Source organism: Nanorana parkeri, unplaced genomic scaffold (genome assembly GCF_000935625.1).
Source record: "Nanorana parkeri isolate BGI_ZX_2015 unplaced genomic scaffold, ASM93562v1 scaffold2630, whole genome shotgun sequence".
Lineage (NCBI taxonomy): Eukaryota > Metazoa > Chordata > Amphibia > Anura > Dicroglossidae > Nanorana > Nanorana parkeri.
Window position 1 is genome coordinate 111,303 of NW_017308898.1, and position 21,053 is coordinate 132,355.

Sequence of the window (21,053 nt, forward strand, 5' to 3'; positions counted from 1 at the left end):
AATATATTAATCTGATATTACACTGAGCACCTTTCTGGTGTTTCTCCCCACCCGTGAGGCCCTTCAACGTTTTTGACGATTATGGCTATTTTCATTTGTTTATGACATGGGTTGTCCTTTTTATGATCTGATTTTTTACCGTTTGTGGTTTTTGTTGCCTACGCAGGTATACATGCGTTTATTAGCACGCACGCTCATTCAAAAGCCGTATTGCGTTTATTACCTTGTTTGTGGCCATTTTCCGTCCTTATATTCATTTCCATGTGGCATAGCGATTATGAGTTGCTGCCCCTATCACTAGATATAGCATTATAATTTGGGTTGATTAATGTGTGTACTTATGCTTTTGCCATTGTTAGTGCATACATATTTATTTTTTGAGATCTTTTATCATGAACATAATTATGACTTACACACTTATGGTTAACATGTCAGTACATGATAGCTTTAACAATATTTATGTAATTATAACATGCTACATTTTCTGTCTCATAATGTCTGCTCAAATAGTGTTTTCTCAGTTTGCATTGCTCATACAATATCTGCACCAGCGATCACCCATTAACGGGTTGACACTGGCGACATGATCCTTTTATGTGTCCCTGATTATTCTAATCTTCTCACACTTGTGTGTGGGGGCGGAGCCTATCATCCTCCAAGCCAGATCTGTAAGGCTATCTGGCACAGACGCTGCGGCATGAAAGCTTTACGATACCCTGAGGGTTTCTCTCCATAGACGAGCCATCCTGGTATCCATGACAATCCGCGTCCGTTATCTGCTACAACGGCTTCATTTGAGCAGTTCTGGAATGCTGGCAGTAATGTACAGGATAAACTCGAATAATTAGAATATCATGCAAAAGTAATTGCAGTAAGTGCTGCAAAAGGGGCCCAAACCAAGTACTGAGTACATATGCATGCTTGTACTTTTCAGAGGTCCGATATTGTTCTATGTACAATCCTTGTTTTATTGATTGCATGTAATAATCTACTTTTTTGAGGTTGTGGATTTGGGGTTCTTGGGGTTTTCATGAGCTGTAAGCCATAATCGTCACAATTATGACAAATCACACCTTGAATTATCTTGCTTTGCATGTAATGAGTCTATCTCATATATTAGTTTCACCTTTTAAGTTGCATTAGTGAAATAAATGAACTTTGCACGATATTCTAATTATTCGAGTTTCACCTGTACATGTTCTTCTTTAGATGTGTTAGTGATCGATCTCTGTAGTCTGGTGGGTCTTGTTCAGTATGCTTGCTGGCAATTGATGTAGTTTATGTTTATTGTACCCTCATTATTGCTTGTGTTTACATTTTTGAAATGTTAATGGCGGGAATATGACGATATTAACACGTCAGGGGGTGGGGTTGGTTTGTCTCATTTCTTGTGATAGTGTGTGTGTGTGATAGTGTGTGTGTGTGTGTGTGTGTATGTGTATATATTGGTTGTGGTTCTCTATCATACAATGTCCACTCTGAGCCTGATGAAGGGGACCCTGTGTGGCCCCGAAAGCGCTTGTTTTTCTGAGTGACATCTATTAATAAATGGATTTGCACTGACTTATGAGCTTCTGTCGTGCTGTGACATCTACATTTTAAGCGATTCTTCAACTAGCTTTCGCGATATCTGCACACTCCTTCACATTTGGTGGTCATGCCCACTTCTCACCCCCTACTGGGAGGAGATACATGCTCTCATTAGAGCCATCACTGGTGTTTCACTCGAGTTTTCTCCAGCCTCATTCTTATTGTACCATTTTGATGCTTCTTACCATATCTCTAAAACCTCCCTGACCTTACATTTACTGAACGCAGCGAAAAAAGTGATTCCTAGACATTGGAAGTCTCCACAACTGCCAGAGAGTGGCTCTCGCGACTGGACGTGTTGGCAGACATGGAGGAGCTTATTTTCTCATGCAAAATTGACATGTCTCGTTACCTAAGGACCTGGACGGCATATGTTCAAAGATACAGATACCTATGATGCACTCATCAAGTGAATGGTGTCTCCTCTTCTTCTGACCTGCCTACACCGCTCATTCTTTTCTTTCTCTCTCTCTCTATCACCCTTCCTGTTCTCCCACTCTTTCATTATTTCTAAACTCCTTTTCTTTCTGTAGGATGCTCGGACGGGAAGTTTTCTCTCCGCTCATTGAAGGACACGGGTCCCGCCCTCTCTGTTTGGGTGTGTACTCGCTAACTGCTTGTTACTTACTGGATACTTGTTAGCAGGTGGGGGGGTTGGCCTCCAGCAGGGAAGCCGTAGCATCCAAATAAACACGTAGAGCACAAAACCACATTTAAACAGTGCAGCGCCCTCTCCTTTCTTTGAACGGGCTTCGGACACAAGGAAGGCCAGACACTGTCCTCATTGAGATGAAAGGCCGAAACCACTATAGGTAAGAAGGACGGCCGAGGAACCACCATGTCCCGATGAAGGACCATCAACGGCGATTTGCAAGATAGAGCCGCCAACTCCGAAACTCTGCAAAGGGAGGTGATCACTACCAACCAGGCCACCTTTTGAGACAAAGTCAGAAGCAGAATCTCTCTCAAAAGGTTCGAAAGGAGATTCCTGCAAAACTGAGAGGACCAATTTCAGGTCCCAAGGCGGCAACGGGGACCGAACAGGAGGAACAATACGCGTAACCCCCTGTACGAAGTTGCGAACCAAGGCATTGGAACTATTGGCCTTTAAAAAAAGAACAGTCAAGGCCGAAACCTGGCCCTTCACCGTACTCAAAGACAAACCGTGATGCACACCATGTTGCAAAAAGGCAAGAATTCTGTTCAAAGAGACCAAACGAGGCGGAAAACCACCCGACTCACACCAAGCAAAATATGCCCTCCACTTGCAATGGTAGATCCTCCGAGACACGGCCTTGCAAGCTCTCAGCATTGTAGAAATAACCGCATCCGATAGACCACGGTCCCTCAAATACCTGACTTTCAAACAGCCACGCTGTCAAAGCCAGCGACTGTAAAGAAGGATGGCACACCAGACCCTGGGACAGAAGATGCGGACGAAGCGGCAGCCGACAAGGAACGTCCGCGACCAACCGAACCATATCCGTGTACCACGCCCTCCTTGGCCAATCTGGTGCCACAAGGATGACGGGAATGCCTTCGATCGCTATCCTGCGTAGAAGACGTGGCAAGAGGTGTATCGGAGGGAATGCGTAAATCAGACCGTAATGGTCGCACGGAGCCACCAGGGCATCCACCCGAGGATCCTGGGTCTGGGCTATGAACCAATCGACCTGTTGGTTGAGAGGAGACACCAAGAGATCTACATCCGGTGTCCCCCAGCGAAGGCAGAGCTGACGAAACACCTCCGGATGTAAGGCCCATTCCCCCGGATCCATCGACTGGCGACAGATAGTCGGCCTGCCAATTGTCCATTCCTGGAATGTACACGGCGGAGAGAGCCGGAACATGCTCCTCCGCCCAGGAGATAATTCCTGCCACTTAACGAGCCGCAGCCACACTTCTTGTGCCGCCTTGATGGTTGATGTAAGACAGACCCTGGAGACGGCCCGATCAACGCAGAAGGGAGAGCCGGATCGGCCGAAGTTCTGGCACGTTGATCGTGAGACGGGACTCCTCCAAAGACTAAGCGTCGCCCAGGTGCCCAGGACCCCAGCCCTGAAGGCTGGCGTCCGCGGTGACCACCGTCCAGTGTAGGGGAAGGAAGGATTTGCCCAACACTAGAGCCTTGATACATCAACCATCAAGGCCGTGGCTCACATCAACTATCAAGGGGGCTCAAATGCATACACGCAATAGGTTAGACTTACAGGTGAAACTCGAATAATTAGAATATCGTGCAAAAGTTCATTTATTTCACTAATGCAACTTAAAAGGTTAAACTAATATACGAGATAGACTCATTACATGCAAAGCAAGATACTTCAAGCCGTGATTTGTCATAATTGTGATGATTATGGCTTACAGCTCATGAAAACCCCAAATCCACAATCTCAGAAAACCTGTATGTCTTTATTCAACCTGAAATACTAATACTATGTAGAGCCGGAGACCGAAGCCACCAAACCAGGCAAACTCTCGTCGCCGAGACCCCCGAACAGCCTTGTCCAACGACGAGGGAGACTTGTCCCATTGTGACAAGATGTCCCCCTGTAGAACCCTGGTGTGATGCTGTGCGTAAGGCACCGCCTCGAAAGAGGCCACCAGGAGGCACAGAACCTGCATGCAAAAAACGGATTGTCGACCACCGACGCGACCGCAACAGCCTTGCATGTGAACAAAGCTTCAGGAGTTTCTCCGGTGGAAGGAAAACATGCGCTAGAACAGAGTCCAGAACCAGGCTGGGAAAGGGGCGCAACTGTACAGGCCACTCAAAGAGGGGAACGGGCAGAACCCTCCAAAGGGAGACCGCAGCCCTCGCAAGGCACCGCCGACGGCTTATCCCTGCAGTCCATGACCCAGGGTCACAGACAACTCTGCCCCCACAGCAGGAAGGGAGAGACCCCAGAGGTTCTCACTGTCCCCAAAGGCTGTGGACGAGCTCCAGCAGTCCTCTCCAGGCAGGCCCACGACCAGTCACCAGATGTGTCCTCACAGCAGCTCTCCCCGACGAAAAGACCGCCTCAGCCGCCAGGCACGGAGCATACAGGATGGGAGTGACGTCACCGGAGGTGATGCCGGTGAAAGGGCACAGCAGCCCACAACCAAGATGGTGGCCTCGACTGAAGCCGGGGACTCAATATTTGCGGCTGCCTGAGCACATGCGGCCCCCAAAGAAGACTAAATTTAAACATGTTCACATTGGAGGTGAGGAGATTAAGGGGGATATGATTTCCATGTACAAGATGTTCAATGGTGGTAGCAACATTAGCGATAAACTATTTAAAATTAACTCCAGTACAAAAACTAGAGGCCACCACCTAAAATTGGTGGAAAAAAAATTCCAGCACAAGGGGCGAAGGGGGTTCTTTACAATTAGAGCACTCAGGGTCTGGAACTCACTGCCACAGGCGGTGATTTCAGCAAAGAGTGGGGAATTGTTCAAGAAACTTTTGGACGATTTCCTAAGGGACCGTAATATACAGGGGTACAAGTAGTACTCCTAAGAATGAGATCCTAATAGGTTGGACTTGATGGACTAATGTTTTTATTCAACCTCAAATACTATGTAACTATGTGAAAAAATATATATATATCTAATATAGGTAATTCCACTACAGTTACCTTTGAAGCATTTTTGGTCTGGTCAGTTTCACTTAAGGGCCCATTCCCACCTAATGCAGTTTGATGCGTTTTTTTTATGCATTCAAAACGCATATACACAAGAAAAATTGTGGTTTTCAATGGTGTAGTTCACACTAGTGCGTTGCGTTTTTCAATAGTTAGAGAAGGCTGCATTTTTTTCACACTGCAACATATTTACAAGTAGAAATGTTACTTCTTCCAAAAAAAGGCATGATAGTTTTTAGGCATCTTTAGTGGGAATGGGCCCTTAACCCCTTCGTGACGGGAGACGTACACTGTACGTCCCGCCACAAAAGTGCCCAAATGACTTGTCACGTACACTGTACGTGACAAGTTATTTGCTGCTCTAGAAGGCTGGTAAAAGCTGAGAATCAGCGGTTACCATTTATTAATGGGTGCCTCAGTATAGAGGCGTCCATTAATGAAAGAGTTAACCTTTTTCAGACACCCGAACCTTTTTCAGACACCCGATCCCCTTCAGGAATCGGGTGTTTGAGAGTGAAAGCAGAGCCGCATTTGCAGCATTCTTTTTTTACTTTCAAGAATAGAAACATAATGGGTGGAATTTATCAAAACATGAGCAGACGAAATGTGGAGCAGCTTCTCTCTTTAGTTTGTTCAATTACGGTTTGAAAATGAAAGAGAAAAGCTGATTATTTGCCATGCAAATCTGCTCCATATTTTGTCTATTACAGTTTTGATACATTCCCCCCAATGTATCTATTCCTGAAAGAATGTTTCAGTTTTCTTTTTTTTAATAAATTCTTTATTTTTCAATTTGTAAAGCTTACACCGTACATAAAGGACAGTGCAGGAAAAAGAAAAGGGTATATATATAATACAATCTTTGCAAATATAAACCAACACGGTCATTTCAAAACTGTCAAAAACACAAACAACTAATTGTTTAGCCATACAGGCACCAAAGAAAAGAAAGGGGGAGGCAGTTTTCTGGCTCGTGTGGTGGGACCAAAGATGGGTGGTCAGGTGTTTATGCCGGCCGCGCTGTCATTTGGGGCGTCTGATATAATTAACGGGCCCGTGCCTTATTGGTAAGTGTTCTCTTTGTCGATTTTATAAAAGAGTTTAAAAACAGCCGGCTTAACACCCCGCTGGTTATATGCGGGCAGTGATATAGTGGAGAACACACATGTGTACATAGTGCCAACTTATGTGTTGGGTTATTGGATAAATATTAGGCATAGTGGGATAGGGAGGGTGCCAAGTGGTTTATTAATGGTTATCAATAATACCCAGGGTCTGTGTGAAGAGTGGGGGAGAAGAGAGAAAATTCAGGAGAGGAAGAAAAGAAAGGGGGGAGATGCTAGATCAAAGTACGGTATATTATGTTATGATCTCAGTTGCTCTCCAAGGGTGAGATATTCAGGCGAGCGCATAAATTCCATCCAGGGATGCCATTGTGACGGACCGCCTGGTACCCCGACTGGGTACCTCCGCCAAAGAGCGTCTCCTGCCCGCCAAACCCCACTCTCAGGCAGCAGATTCGCAGTAACCAGCCCCTAACCCCCAATCACGAGGCAAAACTCATGTTGAAGGTTCAACATAGAAAGAGCAACTCCTTTATTAAACAAAGGACATTCACTTTTGAGACACTGGGAGGGCTACAACCCCTCCCCTCCCACGGCCAAGTCCTTGTCCTCCACCATTTTAAAACCTATATTTCCCAGAGGGCAACAGTCACTGTCTGCATATAAAATGTAAATCTAGCCCCAAAATCTCCTGTTCTCTTGCTGGGCCATAATCGGTGGGTAAGAGGCCAGTCTGCAGCCCCCTCCAACTAGCACAGTGACGGTGCAGTCCGTCACAGCCATGTATTAAAGAATGAATTATAATTGTGGTTAATTGAGCTCGTGAGATCTTCCATGAGGTAGATATCGTGGATGCGGTCTAAAACCTGTCTGATAAGCGGTGGTTCAGGTTTTTTCCAGAGAGCTGATATACAGGCCCGGGCTGCATTGACTATGTGTCTAGTAAGAGAGCAGGAATAGACACGCGTCTGTATATTATTGTGGTGTAAGAGGAAGAAGGCAGGGTCTCGTGGAACCGGAGCGTCGGTAAATTTTTGCGCAAGGGCGTGCACCTTATCCCAAAATTGCACAAGGGTCGGGCAAGACCAGAACATATGGAGCATGCCTGCCGAGGACTGTTGGCACCGCCAGCATTGGTCTAGTGAGTCCGGGAATAATGAGTGGAGGACTTGTGGCGTGCGGTACCATCTGGTCACTATTTTGTAGCCCAATTCTTGGTACCTGTTGCTAATTGAGGAACGGTAAGAAAGAGACAGTAGTTTAGTTGCGGCTTCTGTTGGTATAGCAGTCTGGAGTTCCTCCTCCCATCTTGACAGAAACCATAGTGGGGGTTGCACCGACTGTTCGATCAATTGCATGTAGCAGAAGGAGAGGACATGTCGTGGAGGGTCAGTTTGGGTACAGAGTTGTTCGAATGGAGTGAGCGGTCTTTTATGATTATGGTTGAGTATGGAGGGCGTGGAAGGAGGGCCACTCCATGCTCTTCAAGAGATGCATAGCTTTTTGGATACCCAATTCTCTCAAAGTGGAGTATGTGTGATGTCCTATGCCTGGGGGAAAAGAGGGGTTATCAAGTATGGGAAAAAAGGGGAGAAGGGATAGAGGAGAGAGATCCCTTGGCGAAGACCATACTTGCTAGTTTTAATGTGGGTCCAATGGTGGGGTGTGAGCGTATTTGAGGAGTTGGTGGCTCTATACTCCAAGGTAAGTTGGCCAGTGGTACTCCAACGAGGGATTGTTCTATCTCAATCCAAAGTTTAGAGGGAGAGTGGTGGTTCCAATCAACTATACGGGCTAAGTGCGTGGCAATATAGTATTGGTATACATCCGGAAGCGACATCCCCCCTAAATGCTTAGGTCTCCGCATAATATCGTAACTCAGTCTCGGTGGTTTACGGAGCCAGACAAATTCCGTAAAGACCGCTTGTATACTGCGAAAGAAGGATAGGGGGATGTGTATTGGCAATGCTTGGAGAGGGTACAGTAGGCGTGGGAGGATAGATAGTTTCAGGATATTACTGCGCCCCATCCAGGAGAAAGATTTTTGGTCCATGTGGCTAAGTCTGATTTTATATGTGAAAGTAGTGGGGGGAAATTCAAGATGAACGTGTGCGAGGGGTCTTTGGGAATAAGTATACCTAAATACTTGATGGCGTCAGGTGCCCATTTGAAAGAAAAGTTTAAGGACTCTACACAGTGACATACCCGTAAGAGATATATGGAGGGCCTCTGATTTAGTGGAGTTAATTCGAAAGTTTGAGAGGATTCCGTAGCTCCTCAATTCCTGAAGCAGTACAGGGATTGATACATCCGGGGATGAGAGAAAGAAAATAAGATCGTCCGCAAAAGCGGCTACCTTATGTTCAGTCTGGCTGATTGTGATACCGTGAATGTCCAGGTTAGCGCGGGGTTCTAGAGACAGCACAAACAGAAAAGGTGAGAGGGGGCACCCCTGGCGTGTACCATTCGAGAGAACGGAGACGACAATGTGCCATTTATCCTTACCTGGACCGAGGGGTCGGGGTATAGTGCCCTGATCCAGGATCGCATATGATCTCCCACTCCGACCGCCTCCAGCGTACCATGAAGAAACTTCCAGTCCACCCGGTCGAACGCCTTCTCCGCGTCGATGGAAAGAATTATACATGGGGTGGCGTTCGATCGGGCGGAGTGGATCACCCCCAGTGCTCGAGTGGTATTGTCCCTCGCCTCCCTGGAGGGAATGAATCCGGTTTGATCTGGATATATAAGTTACCCCACATGGGGGATGAGACGTAGATATAAGATTTTAGCAAAGAGTTTAATGTCCACGTTAAGGAGTGATATTGGCCTGTAGCTAGGGCATAGGGACGGGTCCTTTGCTTCCTTGGGTATTACCGTGATGTAAGCCCTGATGGAGTCAAGCGGAGGCTTTTGAGCTGTGCGTAATGAGTTCAGGGCGTTCAAAAATGGAGTTACTAGTATGGGAAAGTAGCCGTCTGGGCCCGGTGCTTTTCTGGGTTAGGTAAGTTTAATGGCCGTCTCCAGTTCCGTAGCAGATATAGGAGTTTCCATTAACGAGCTAGCTTGTGGTATAAGGGAAGGGATACCCGAGTTTTCAATATAGGTTTCTATACGTGTTAAATGGGCTGAGGTATTCTGGGTGATCGAAGGTTGTGGTATATTGTAGAGGTTTTTATAATAGTCAACAAATGCGTCCGCAATATCGGCGGTGAGGATTTAGCTCCCGAGGGTGTGTTAATCGATGATATAAATGTTCGTGGCTGTTGTTTACGGACGGCCCTCGCTAGGTATTTGCCACACTGGTTGCCATATTCATAGAAAGTTCAGCGACACTTGAGTAGCGCAGATTTAGCCCTGGCGTTGCATAGGGTTCGAAGCTGTTCTCTCGCTTGGAGTAGCTGGGCTTCTATGTTTGCCTCAGCGTGGTTTTTATGGTGTGTTTCAAGTGTATGTATACGCGACAGGAGGGCAGTCATATCTCTCGTCCTCTGCTTTTTAACCTTAGATCCTTGGGCAATGAGAAGGCCACGAACAGTGGCCTTATGCGCTTCCCAGATAACATAAGGCGAGGAGTCTGGAGACGTGTTGTCCCTGAAGAACAGGGAAAGGTCCCGTTCCAGGGAGTCGGCAAACCCGGATTCGAGGAGCAGGGAGTCATTCAATCTCCACTGCCATGGGCCCGGGGGGGGGGAGGTTCCTAGGTCCAGGAGGAGTGACATAGGGGCATGGTCAGAGACAGTAATATTCCCTATGTCCGTGTAGTTTATCCTGAGTAATTGACTATGATGGACGAGGAACAGATCTATACGGGTGTAACTGCGGTGTAGAGAAGAGAAGAAAGTATAGTCCTTCGTAGAGGGGTGTTGTAAGCGCCAGACGTCCATGAGTTGATGGGAGAAGAAGCATCTCTTAAGGCGTCTAAGAGTTGCAAAAGAGAGATGGGAGGAGGTCCTCGAAGAGTCTACACTCGGGTCTAGAATGAGATTGAAGTCGCCACCTAAAATCAGCATGCCCTCCCGAAACTCTGATAGCTTGGCGTGTGCACGCTCTATGAATGTGATTTGATGCCGGTTCGTTACATAGATATTTGCGAGTGTCAATACTTGGGTGCCAATGGTGCCCTTCAAAAACAAGACCCTGCCTTCCTCTCCCCTATGCTGATCCAATAGCGTCCATACAACGGTACGCGAAATGAGAATACTGACTCCTCTGGATCGTTTGTCAGGTGAACCACAATGAAAGGCTAGTGGGTACCTGTTGGTCTCTATGCGGGTATATGATGTTTGGAAGTGTGTCTCCTGAAGGAGAGCCACTTCTGCTCCTTGACGATGAAGGTCATTTAGGATTACCCTCTTTTTTCTGGTGTATTCATCCCTTTTACATTCAAGGATATAACTTTAAGTGTCGCCATGGTCAAGGGTGGGGGCGAGGGGTAATAGAGGGGGTTGAGGGCACAGAAAGAGGGTAGTAGGGTTACTTAAGATGGGAAGGGGGTTTAACACCGCGGATGTCAACTGGTTAAATTTAATTTGGGACCCGTCCGTCGAATCTACAGCTAGATCATGCTGAGGTGGTCCCTGCGATGCAGGCTGAGGTCTGTCACTGGCGGGTGGTCTACATTGATTACTTTGAGGTATTAAACGCGCCATGTTGGGCAATTCTATTTGCAACCAATCTGGGATCTCCACAGGTGCTGTTCCCAATAGAGAAAATAATACTGGCAGTTGATGCGGGGGGCGCAGTATAAACAGTTCTCCGTTCTTGCGAATATTCAGGCAGAAAGGGTACCCCCAGGTATAGAGAGACCCTGCACTCCTTATTTCCGCGAGAAGAGGTTGAAGCAACCTGCGCATTTGAAGGGTGCGACCGGACAGATCAGGGAGCAGGGTAATGTCAGTCCCCTCATACGTGACCGATCCTTTCTGCCAAGCATGTTGGAGGATAGCCTCTCTTACAGTATAATAGTGCACCCGACAGAGGACGTCCCTGGGGCGCGTTTCTCTGTCCTGGCGCTGACCCCCAATCCTATGAACCCTGTCCAGTTCCATGGGTGTGTCAGGTGGTTTATCTATTACTGTATTGAGGATATGGGTCACCACTGACCTTAGTTCTGAAGCTGTTGTTGTCTCAGGTAGTCCACGCAGATTAACGTTGTTTTGCCGCATGCGGTTCTCCAACTCATTGTTGCTCAGCGTCATGGCGGTAATCAGATGTCCTTGGTGAGAGACCCTGGACTCCAGCTCAGACATTCGGCGCGACACAGCGTTCTGTTCTGCGTGCAGCGTGGTGACCCGATCCTCAAGGTAGGTGACCGTGGATGTAATGCCGGCTATGTCCCGCCGGAGTGCCATCTCCATGTTTGAGACTATCTCCTCCATGTCTCGTTTAGATGGTAGGGAGAATAAGATGGCAGACATTTCCCCTGCTGTAAGTGGTAACCCGGTGGGTAATGGTGATGCGAGCTCATGTGGCGGCACTGGTCTTTCCATAGCCGTATCTAGTGGGGTACGGGGGTTCTCGTTCCCACGGTGCCTTTCTGTCTCGTAGTCCTGTAAGTGTCAGCGATCCCACCGACTCCTGTGATGCGGGTGCAGTTACAGTTATTGGCCACTGCGTGTCAAGCGGCGCCTTGCGGTTAGCCGTTGTAGATCTCGTGGAGATGGAGGAGGACGAGAAAAAGGGGTGAGTCTCTCCTGGAATCCTCGCCTAAAGGTTTCCCTTTCTTAGACATCCGATGAGTTGAGTTGTCCAGTCTAACGACTGGATAGGTAGCTGAGTGATGCTGCGGGGGCAGCGGTGTTAAGTGAGGTAGAGCCTCACGCCGCCATAGTCAGTCCACGCCCCCTGGTAACAGGGCTGTTCTTCTCTCCGGTTCCTACTGTGGGAAGATGTGTGTTTCAGTTTTCTGATCATTGTTGTAACGATCAGAAAATCTTTGGTGACAGCTGATCCTGAAATATTGCAGGATCAGTGTCACAAAGTTTATTATTGGCTGTTCTGAAGTTTGAAGCAGCCTAATAATAACCAAAAATTAATTAAGTTATCAAGCAGTAATAGTGAGATTAATTCACAATGACTGCTTGATATAATTAAATAAACAAAATAAAAAAGGGTAAAAAAAATAAATGTAACAAATAAAAGTTAATGTAACAAATTAAAATGATATGTTTAAATATTTTTATACTATCATTTATATAATTTTTAATAATCATCATTTTTATATAAAAATTAACCCCTTACAATAAAAATTGGGTTTGTTTTTCACCCTAAGGGGTTAATTTTTTTTTTAAACCCCATCATGACAACGATGTTCATGTACTACAAATCAAAACTGGGGAAAAAGTGTTTTCTTTACGTGGTGCTCGTGTGGCCGATGTTGCACATGGGGAGAGGTGTCCTGCCCCTTTCCGTCTGCGGCATCTGACACATTCAGCCGGTAGCTGCACGAGCACCGCGGGAGCATAGCCGTAGCCAGCTTGTTTTGCGTCCGAGACAAAAAAGAACCATGCACCCCCCAAAAGGCGTGTGACGTCACCCAGCGCCCTGCCTCCAGGATTTTTTAATTTAATTTTTAGTTTTTAAATTTTCTTTTTTTTTTATTCTTGGGGGGGCTTCGGGGAAATATTAGGGGTCTAAACAGCCCCGATATTTCCCTTTTAAAATAGAAAAAGAAATTGAGGACACAAAGTCCTCAATCTCTTTCTGCAGCCTCTGTTCTAAATGAATGGAAAGCACAGAGGCTTCCCATTTATGCAGAAAATATTTACTATCACCAGTTTCTGAATGGGGAGGAGTCTCTGTACAGAGTGCTTCTCCCCATTGAGAAACTCATGAATGAACAGGAAGTGATGTAAATCACATCCTGTTCATTCATAACTGGGGACAGTCAGCGGATCGCTCCAGTGTTTGACCTGCACATATCACTGGTATGTACCGATCCTCTGCCGCTCGGCCACGCACACGGGGGTGGGGCTCAGCTTCTCCTCTGGATCCCCGCTGCTCTCCCGGGCAGAGGCAGCGAGGAATCCGAGGAGAAGTGAAAGAAGCACTTCAGCCATGGGACAGCGGAGGAGGGAGCCGCTGTCACAGAACTAAGGCCGAGCGGTGAGGAGAGAGAGGCGCCGGCTGTCAGATCCTGGCCGAGCGTCTCTCTCTCTCCTCAACGCTCGGCCTTACATCTGTGATATTGGCTCCCTCCTCCGCCGCCAGCTGCAGCGGTTCCTTCACTTCTCCTCGGATCCCCACTGCATACAGATGGGGGAGAGCAGCGGGGATCCAGAGGAGAAGCCCCACGGCGGGAGGACAGGACATCGCAATCGCTGGTAGATAGCATTAGACCTAATGGGCACCCCTGTTCTAGAGAATTGCTGGCTTTGTATTTTTTGCATACCTTATTTCTCTTTTCTTTCCCTGTCTTCTGGCAGTGGCCATGTTAACTAAGGGCATGTTACTAGCTCTGTCTTTACTTCCTGAAACTCTGGCTCATGTGACTATGACATGTGACCTTGCACATCATCTCGTGGGAGGAAAATGCCTTTCCCTGAGATCTCATGAGATTACAGTTGAGATTTCCCAGCAAAGCTCTGCTGATGTAAATTTCCCAGGAAGTAACGCTTTGGCACATTACATCATTTGTGCCAGAAGTGGACCAGGAAGTAAAGCTCAGGCCTCTGCATATTTTAAAACTGTCCGAGCTCGTACGGAGGGACAGAGTTTCGGTTAAGAGAGATGGGTGAGACACGGCTGGACATCAAACTGCAATAAATCACCTCATACGCGTCAAGCCGCCCTCGCTCTAGGCAGATGTGGGGATATGAGCGAGGTCGCTTAACCGAAACTCCGCCCCCCTGTACGAGCTCTGACAGTTTGCAAATATGCAGAAGCCTAAGTTTTGCAGCTGTGATAAAGTGATCACGATTGTAATGTTTTCCAGGCAATAGCTGCGTTTAGAAGAAGAAAAAAAAGTCAGGTGCGTCCAGGAAACAATTTTAGCTTCTAAATGCACTAAACTGAATGTAAATATGTACATGTGTATAAACGCAAGAGAACGCGTCTATTTGCTGAAATCTCATTGGCTACTTCAATGGACTGTTTCAATGGATAAAGGACAGATTCATCTAAACACATTTGCATGTAAACACGCATCATGTTAAGCATCTAGAACAGGGGCCTCAAAGTACCGGCCCGCGGGCCAACTCCGGCCCGCGAGCCGCTACTATGTGGCCCGCAGCCAGCTGACAAGTCAGGCACACGGACCGCGTGCTCCAACTTGCTGGAGCAGCTACACGGTCTGCATCTCTGTCGGATGCAGACCGCAGAGCTGCTCCTGTCAGCTCCGGCCGGAGCTCTGTCAGTTCTGAGCTCCGGCCGAATGATGGATGATTAGTAGGATCTGCACTAGACCTTACTAAATCACCAGGGAATGATGATGTGCCTCCTCCCTGCACAGATGACAGCAGGTAAGGGGGCTTGGAAGGAAAGGAGGGAGGGTGGAATGTATTATATGTGTTCTGGGGGCTTGGGAGGAAGGGGCAGAGCAGTCAGGCTCATCCACCCCGCACAACCCGGCTAAAACTGGCGCACAGGACACACGTTCAACACACTCGTCACCTCGAGGAATAGACCCTGAGTCATCCTACCTTCGGCCTAGGACCGGAGATGAGCGGGGGCCCCGAAACATCACCTTGATGGACGACCTGGTACGTACCCTTCCCACTAAGCAAGACTTGGCAGACATGCTTTGTACCCTGGAGAACTCACTGAAAGCCGACATCCTGTCACTCAGAGGTGAGGTCACGCACCTCCTACACAGAGTGGAGGAGACGGAGAGCTGATTGGACAGCCACGCCACTGTCATAACGGCCCTGCAGTCTCACCTCCAGCTCATGGCTAAGACGCAAAGAGACCTCTCATACCGCCTTGAGGACCAGGACAACAGGGGACGACGCAATAATTTGCGGGCAAGGGGTCTCCCCGAGACGATCTCTGACTGTGACCTGGCGGCCACACTACGGGGTATCTTTAATTCCATACGGGGGAGGGCCCCCGATACCCCCCTTATGTTCAATAGGGCGCATAGAACACTTCACCCACGGGGTCTGCAGCAAGAAACACCCAGAGACGTGATATGCCGACTACACTATCACGCAGATAAGGAAGCTATAATGACGAAGCTCCGGGAGAGTCCGCTCATAGATTTTGAAGGCGCCCACCTACAAATTTTCTCTGACCTGGCTAGGGAGACCCTCTTCAGACGCAGGGCTCTGCGCCCACTGTTGGAGCTTCTTCGCTCAAATACCATCCAGTATAGATGGGGCTTCCCGGCCTGTCTAATTGCTAGAAGGCAAGGCAAGACGTCAGTTCTTCGCTTCCCTGAGGACTTAGAGGCATTCTGTGAATCTCTGTGCATCACCATACCGAAATTACCAGGATGGGGCGACTCTTTGCCCACCCTTCCATCATTGTTGGACCAACAATGGAGGTCAGTGGGCACTACCCAGTCGGTGGAGACAACCCCCTCGTCTACCCGACATAATGTTTGAAAGACGATATAAGCCTCTCTTTTTAATTTACTTAAAGTACGGCCTTTCCGTTAAAAAGTTGTGTAATGGTTAAAAATTGCTGAATATGGCCGAGGAATTTGTATGCTGTGTTCTTTTCTTTTTTTTTCCTATGTTTTTTCTGAGTCACAATGGCCTTCTTTCCACCTGGCCGAAATTAGGATGTACTAATATTAAGACGTTGGTGATTATACTTGCTTATATATAAGTAGTGTTAATGTTAATGCAATACTAACGATACGAATACTACGGGTGCGTGCTGACAGGGGCAACAGTGGAAGTGAATAAGTGCCAGGCCCAGGGCTAGGCTTGATTGGTAGTGCCTCTCTTGGCCACGTCATGTACCCCGTAAAAGGTGCATATGGTTCCAAGAGAACCCGTTTTGGTAATGTTAAGCCTCAGTGTTTCTGTTTTTTTACACTGAGGAACAGGACTGGGGACTCCTTCCGATACTTTTTTTTTTAATTTTATGTCGTTTTCTTCCTTTTTTTCCCACCTTTTATCAGCTCCCTATGTATGCTACCCTGACCTTTCCCCTACCTTCCTTGTTTGCCCTATCCGTGCGAAGACAATATGTACTCCCGTATAGACTATATTTTTATGGAACACAGACACCTAGACCTTCTTATTGACACTAAAATCCACACGGCCACAATGTCAGATCACGCAATATCGCACAAAATGCAAAACGCGCAACAAACGCGTGATTTGCAAATCGCACTGTGTGAATGGGGCCTTACGGGTTCGTCAAAACATGGGCTTCATCCCTAAAATAAAGAATGCGAAGGACAACATTACATTATCTACAAAGGAGATAGCCCAAACGTTTAGGGAATTTTATCCTAAACTGTACAATGTTCGATCGGACCCCTCTGAACAGCTTACTAAATGACATAGACCTGATTCGCTCCTATTTGGCCAATCTCTCTTTTCCCCAAATCGATCAGACGACCTTGATGTCGCTGGAAACCCCAATATCTGAACTAGAACTCAGTAGGGCTATAGCCACCTCCCCATCCGGAAAAAGTCCTGGCCCGGATGGGTTTCCACTAAAATATTATAAAACTTTTCAATCTTTGCTAATACCACAATTATGCACATACTTAAACACTTTTTCCACAGGCAAACCACCAGAACTAACTACGTTACACGCCTATATCTCAGTCTTCCCTAAACCCCAGAAGGGATCCAGCTGTGTGCAGTACCTACAGGCCTATTTCTTTATTAAACACCGACATTAAATTGTACGCCAAAATATTAGCCAATCGCTTGGCGCCATTATTACCTCATCTTATTTCAGCCGACCAGACTGGATTCATTTCGGGAAGAGAGGCTAGGGATAATACGCAACGAGCACTGACACTGATTAATCACGCTTCCACATCAACCCTTCCGACCAGGATTCTGTCTACTGACATGGAAAAGGCGTTTGACAGAGTCGACTGGGACTTTTTAATAACCACGCTTGAACATGTGTGTGTGTGGGGTGTAAAACCTGCGTTTTCCTGCAGCAGGAATCCCTAATCTGGCGTTTACGTGCAGCAACGGTCACCCATTCAAGTTAAGGATCAGGTGACAGCCGCTGCATGTACACACCTGCATACCGCATGTAAATCGTATGTGATATGATTACATGCAGTTACAAAAACAAGCACTATCCCTGGATACACAATTGTGTATCCAGGGATAGTGATTGATTCCTAACTGCATGTAATCCTTTCACATATGATTACATGCGGTGTGCAGGCGTTTACATGCAGCAGCTGTCACCCGATCATTAATTTGAATTGGCGACAGTTGCCGCTTGCAACATGTGCATACATTAAAACTGGTACCGTATATAGTAGCGGCCCTCACGGGACTAAAAAATTTGTCCAGTGGCCCCCGACTAAATTGAGTTTGAGACCCCTGAGCTAGAAGCATAAACAAAGCATCTAGCCTGACAGATTTTGCAGACAGATCTCTGCATAAAAAAAGAAGTGGCAAGTGTGAATGAGGCCTTAGAGGCAAGCGAGTCTTGTAACACTAGAACAGGAAGTGTGTTACTAGCAGGATTACCAAATAAAAAAAAAAGGACAAAAGTCCAACAGATATGGCAGTCAAACGAAGCTATAGCTTTTGAAGCTTAATAGTTTTTTGAACCCTAGACTACATAAAAGGGGAAATTATTAGACCTAGGTAGAGCTGCAACAACTAATAGATGTAGTCGATTAAAATCGACGATGGAAAACGTTGTCAACGTTTTCCATCATCGATTAGTCGGCTATCGATTAGTTTAACCTGCTCGCGGCTCCACACGACCCAAGCCGCACACCAGACGACACGCCTCTTCTCCTCCCCGCTCTGAGCTCCCTAACGCGCCGCTGCCCGCCAGCGATCGAGGGGGAACGGCACCTGATACGCCCACGATCCCTCATCTAAAAGTAAGCGTGCCTGCTCCCCCGCCCCCCACTCCACACACACGGCGATTGTTTTTTTTTTATGTAAATGTAAATCGTATGTGATATGATTACATGCAGTTACAAAAACAAGCACTATCCCTGGATACACAATTGTGTATCCAGGGATAGTGATTGATTCCTAACTGCATGTAATCCTTTCACATATGATTACATGCGGTGTGCAGGCGTTTACATGCAGCAGCTGTCACCCGATCATTAATTTGAATTGGCGACAGTTGCCGCTTGCAACATGTGCATACATTAAAACTGGTACCGTATATAGTAGCGGCCCTCACGGGACTAAAAAATTTGTCCAGTGGCCCCCGACTAAATTGAGTTTGAGACCCCTGAGCTAGAAGCATAAACAAAGCATCTAGCCTGACAGATTTTGCAGACAGATCTCTGCATAAAAAAAGAAGTGGCAAGTGTGAATGAGGCCTTAGAGGCAAGCGAGTCTTGTAACACTAGAACAGGAAGTGTGTTACTAGCAGGATTACCAAATAAAAAAAAAAGGACAAAAGTCCAACAGATATGGCAGTCAAACGAAGCTATAGCTTTTGAAGCTTAATAGTTTTTTGAACCCTAGACTACATAAAAGGGGAAATTATTAGACCTAGGTAGAGCTGCAACAACTAATAGATGTAGTCGATTAAAATCGACGATGGAAAACGTTGTCAACGTTTTCCATCATCGATTAGTCGGCTATCGATTAGTTTAACCTGCTCGCGGCTCCACACGACCCAAGCCGCACACCAGACGACACGCCTCTTCTCCTCCCCGCTCTGAGCTCCCTAACGCGCCGCTGCCCGCCAGCGATCGAGGGGGAACGGCACCTGATACGCCCACGATCCCTCATCTAAAAGTAAGCGTGCCTGCTCCCCCGCCCCCCACTCCACACACACGGCGATTGTTTTTTTTTTATGTATTGCTGGGATAGTGGGAACTGTTGTATTCTCCATAGCTAATGGTACACTGCGCTGTATATGTACCATCAGCTATAGAGGAATAAAAATCCCAGCAATACATTATACACTGCATGTATATTGTATTACTGGGATTTGTTGTATTCCTCTATAGCTGGTGGTATATTTTGCATTGCGCTGTATGATTATTATGCAGCGCAATGCAGAATACCACCAGCTATAGAGGAATACAACAAATCCTGGCAATAATACATTATAGTATAATGTATGTGCTGGGATTTATTGTATTCCTCTATAGCTGGTGGTATTCTGCCTGCATTGCGCCGCTGTATAATGTATTTTTGCAGGGATTTGTTGTATTTCTCTATAGCTGGTGGTATTCTGCGTGCATTGCGCTGTATAATGTATTATTGCAGGGATTTGTTGCATTTCTCTATAGCTGGGAATAATTTACCACCAGCTTTAGAGGAATACAACAAATCCCAGCCAGCAATAATAGATTATACAGTGGCGCAATGCATGCAGAATACCACCAGCTATAGAGGAATACAACAAATCCCAGTAAAAATACATTATACAGCGCAATGCAGAATACCACCAGCTATAATTTACTATTGCTGGGATTTGTTGTATTCCTCTATAGCTGGTGGTATTCTGTATTGTGCAGTCTAATGCATTATTGCTGGGATTTGTAGTCCTCTATAGCCCGTGCTATTCTGCATTTATTGCTGTATAATTTTACACTTTCCATTTCACTATATTGTACACCACATTTTATTTTTATTTTTTTTACTTCCACCGCTCCAAGCTTGCTCCCATGATGGACTACAATCTCAATACAAACTAGTAGTCCATCACTGGAGCGATTTTTTTAAATCCAATCAATCGAACTTAATAGATCGGCTAACTAAATCGATTTTGAAAATAATCGTAAAAATAATCAAAAACTTTTCGGCAACGATTCCCATTATCGATCAGTTAAATCCGATTAGTTGATTCAGCTCAGCTGACCCCCACACGCCCCCCTCCCCCGTTTGTCCTGGCTCCAGAGGTCTGTGTCCCTTTCAATCCCTGCCTGTGTCGGCAGAGGGAGCGGGGAGATTGATGCAGCCGGCACCAGCAGGGACCGACTGTGTTGCTGCATTCCACGTCTCATCCGCTACTGCCCCCCACTGCTGCCCGGTTCCTCAGCTGCTCCCCCGTTCCGCCTCTTCTGCCAGCAGTAGAAAGCCGGCATCAAGTACCCATCCAGATGCTGGGAATAGCCAGCCTGCTATTGGCTATTTTAACTTGCAATAGCCAATCGCAGGCGGGCTATTGCACCAGCACACTGCCTGCTGTCAGCAGAGGAGGACCCAGGGATTAGAAATTTGTATTGCCCAATGTCCAGGACATGCAGGCGCCGGGCGGGTAGTTATTTTCTACATTTAGCCCTGCTGTGGGCTAGCAGAGCTAAATGTAGATCGGGGGAGCCACCGCTCATTTACTACAAGTGGTCTCAGATCTTGGCCTCCAACCCCGCCACGTGGTTTACGGGTCCGCCACTGTTCAGGGGGACCCGGGACTGCAGCAAATGAGCTCAGGATGGAGAACGGGGAGCAGAGCCAAGAACGTATGTTCTCTGTGATCAGTGAGACCGGAGCGCCACCTGTCAGAAACTGCACAGAAGATCTGTTCTGTGTTGGAGGGCAGGTTCCATAAAGAGAACCTGTCACCTCCAATCTATCACATAGGGACTTGTAAGCCCCTGTGTGATAGTAAGTGAAAAAAGTAAAAAAAATACTAAAATAACTAAAAATGAAAACAAAAAACGTATACAAAAGTTTAAATTATATATATATA

General features: G+C 46.8%; 1 protein-coding gene across 3 annotated transcripts in view; it reads right to left on the bottom strand.

Moving 5' to 3' along the window:
• LOC108802053 (probable ATP-dependent RNA helicase DDX17) overlaps nt 1–21,053 on the bottom strand; it is a 73,571-nt gene that overhangs the window by 30,413 nt on the left and 22,105 nt on the right. The window contains exons 1-2 of one of the 3 annotated variants that reach the window (XM_018573940.1): nt 8,163–8,173; nt 2,171–2,176 (exon numbers count right to left, since the gene is read on the bottom strand). The exons of the other annotated variants lie outside the window; for them this stretch is intronic. The gene's annotated coding sequence lies outside the window, so the exon portion shown is untranslated. Of the gene's footprint in view, nt 1–2,170; nt 2,177–8,162; nt 8,174–21,053 lie in introns of those variants that run through there. 3 annotated transcript variants of the gene reach the window in all.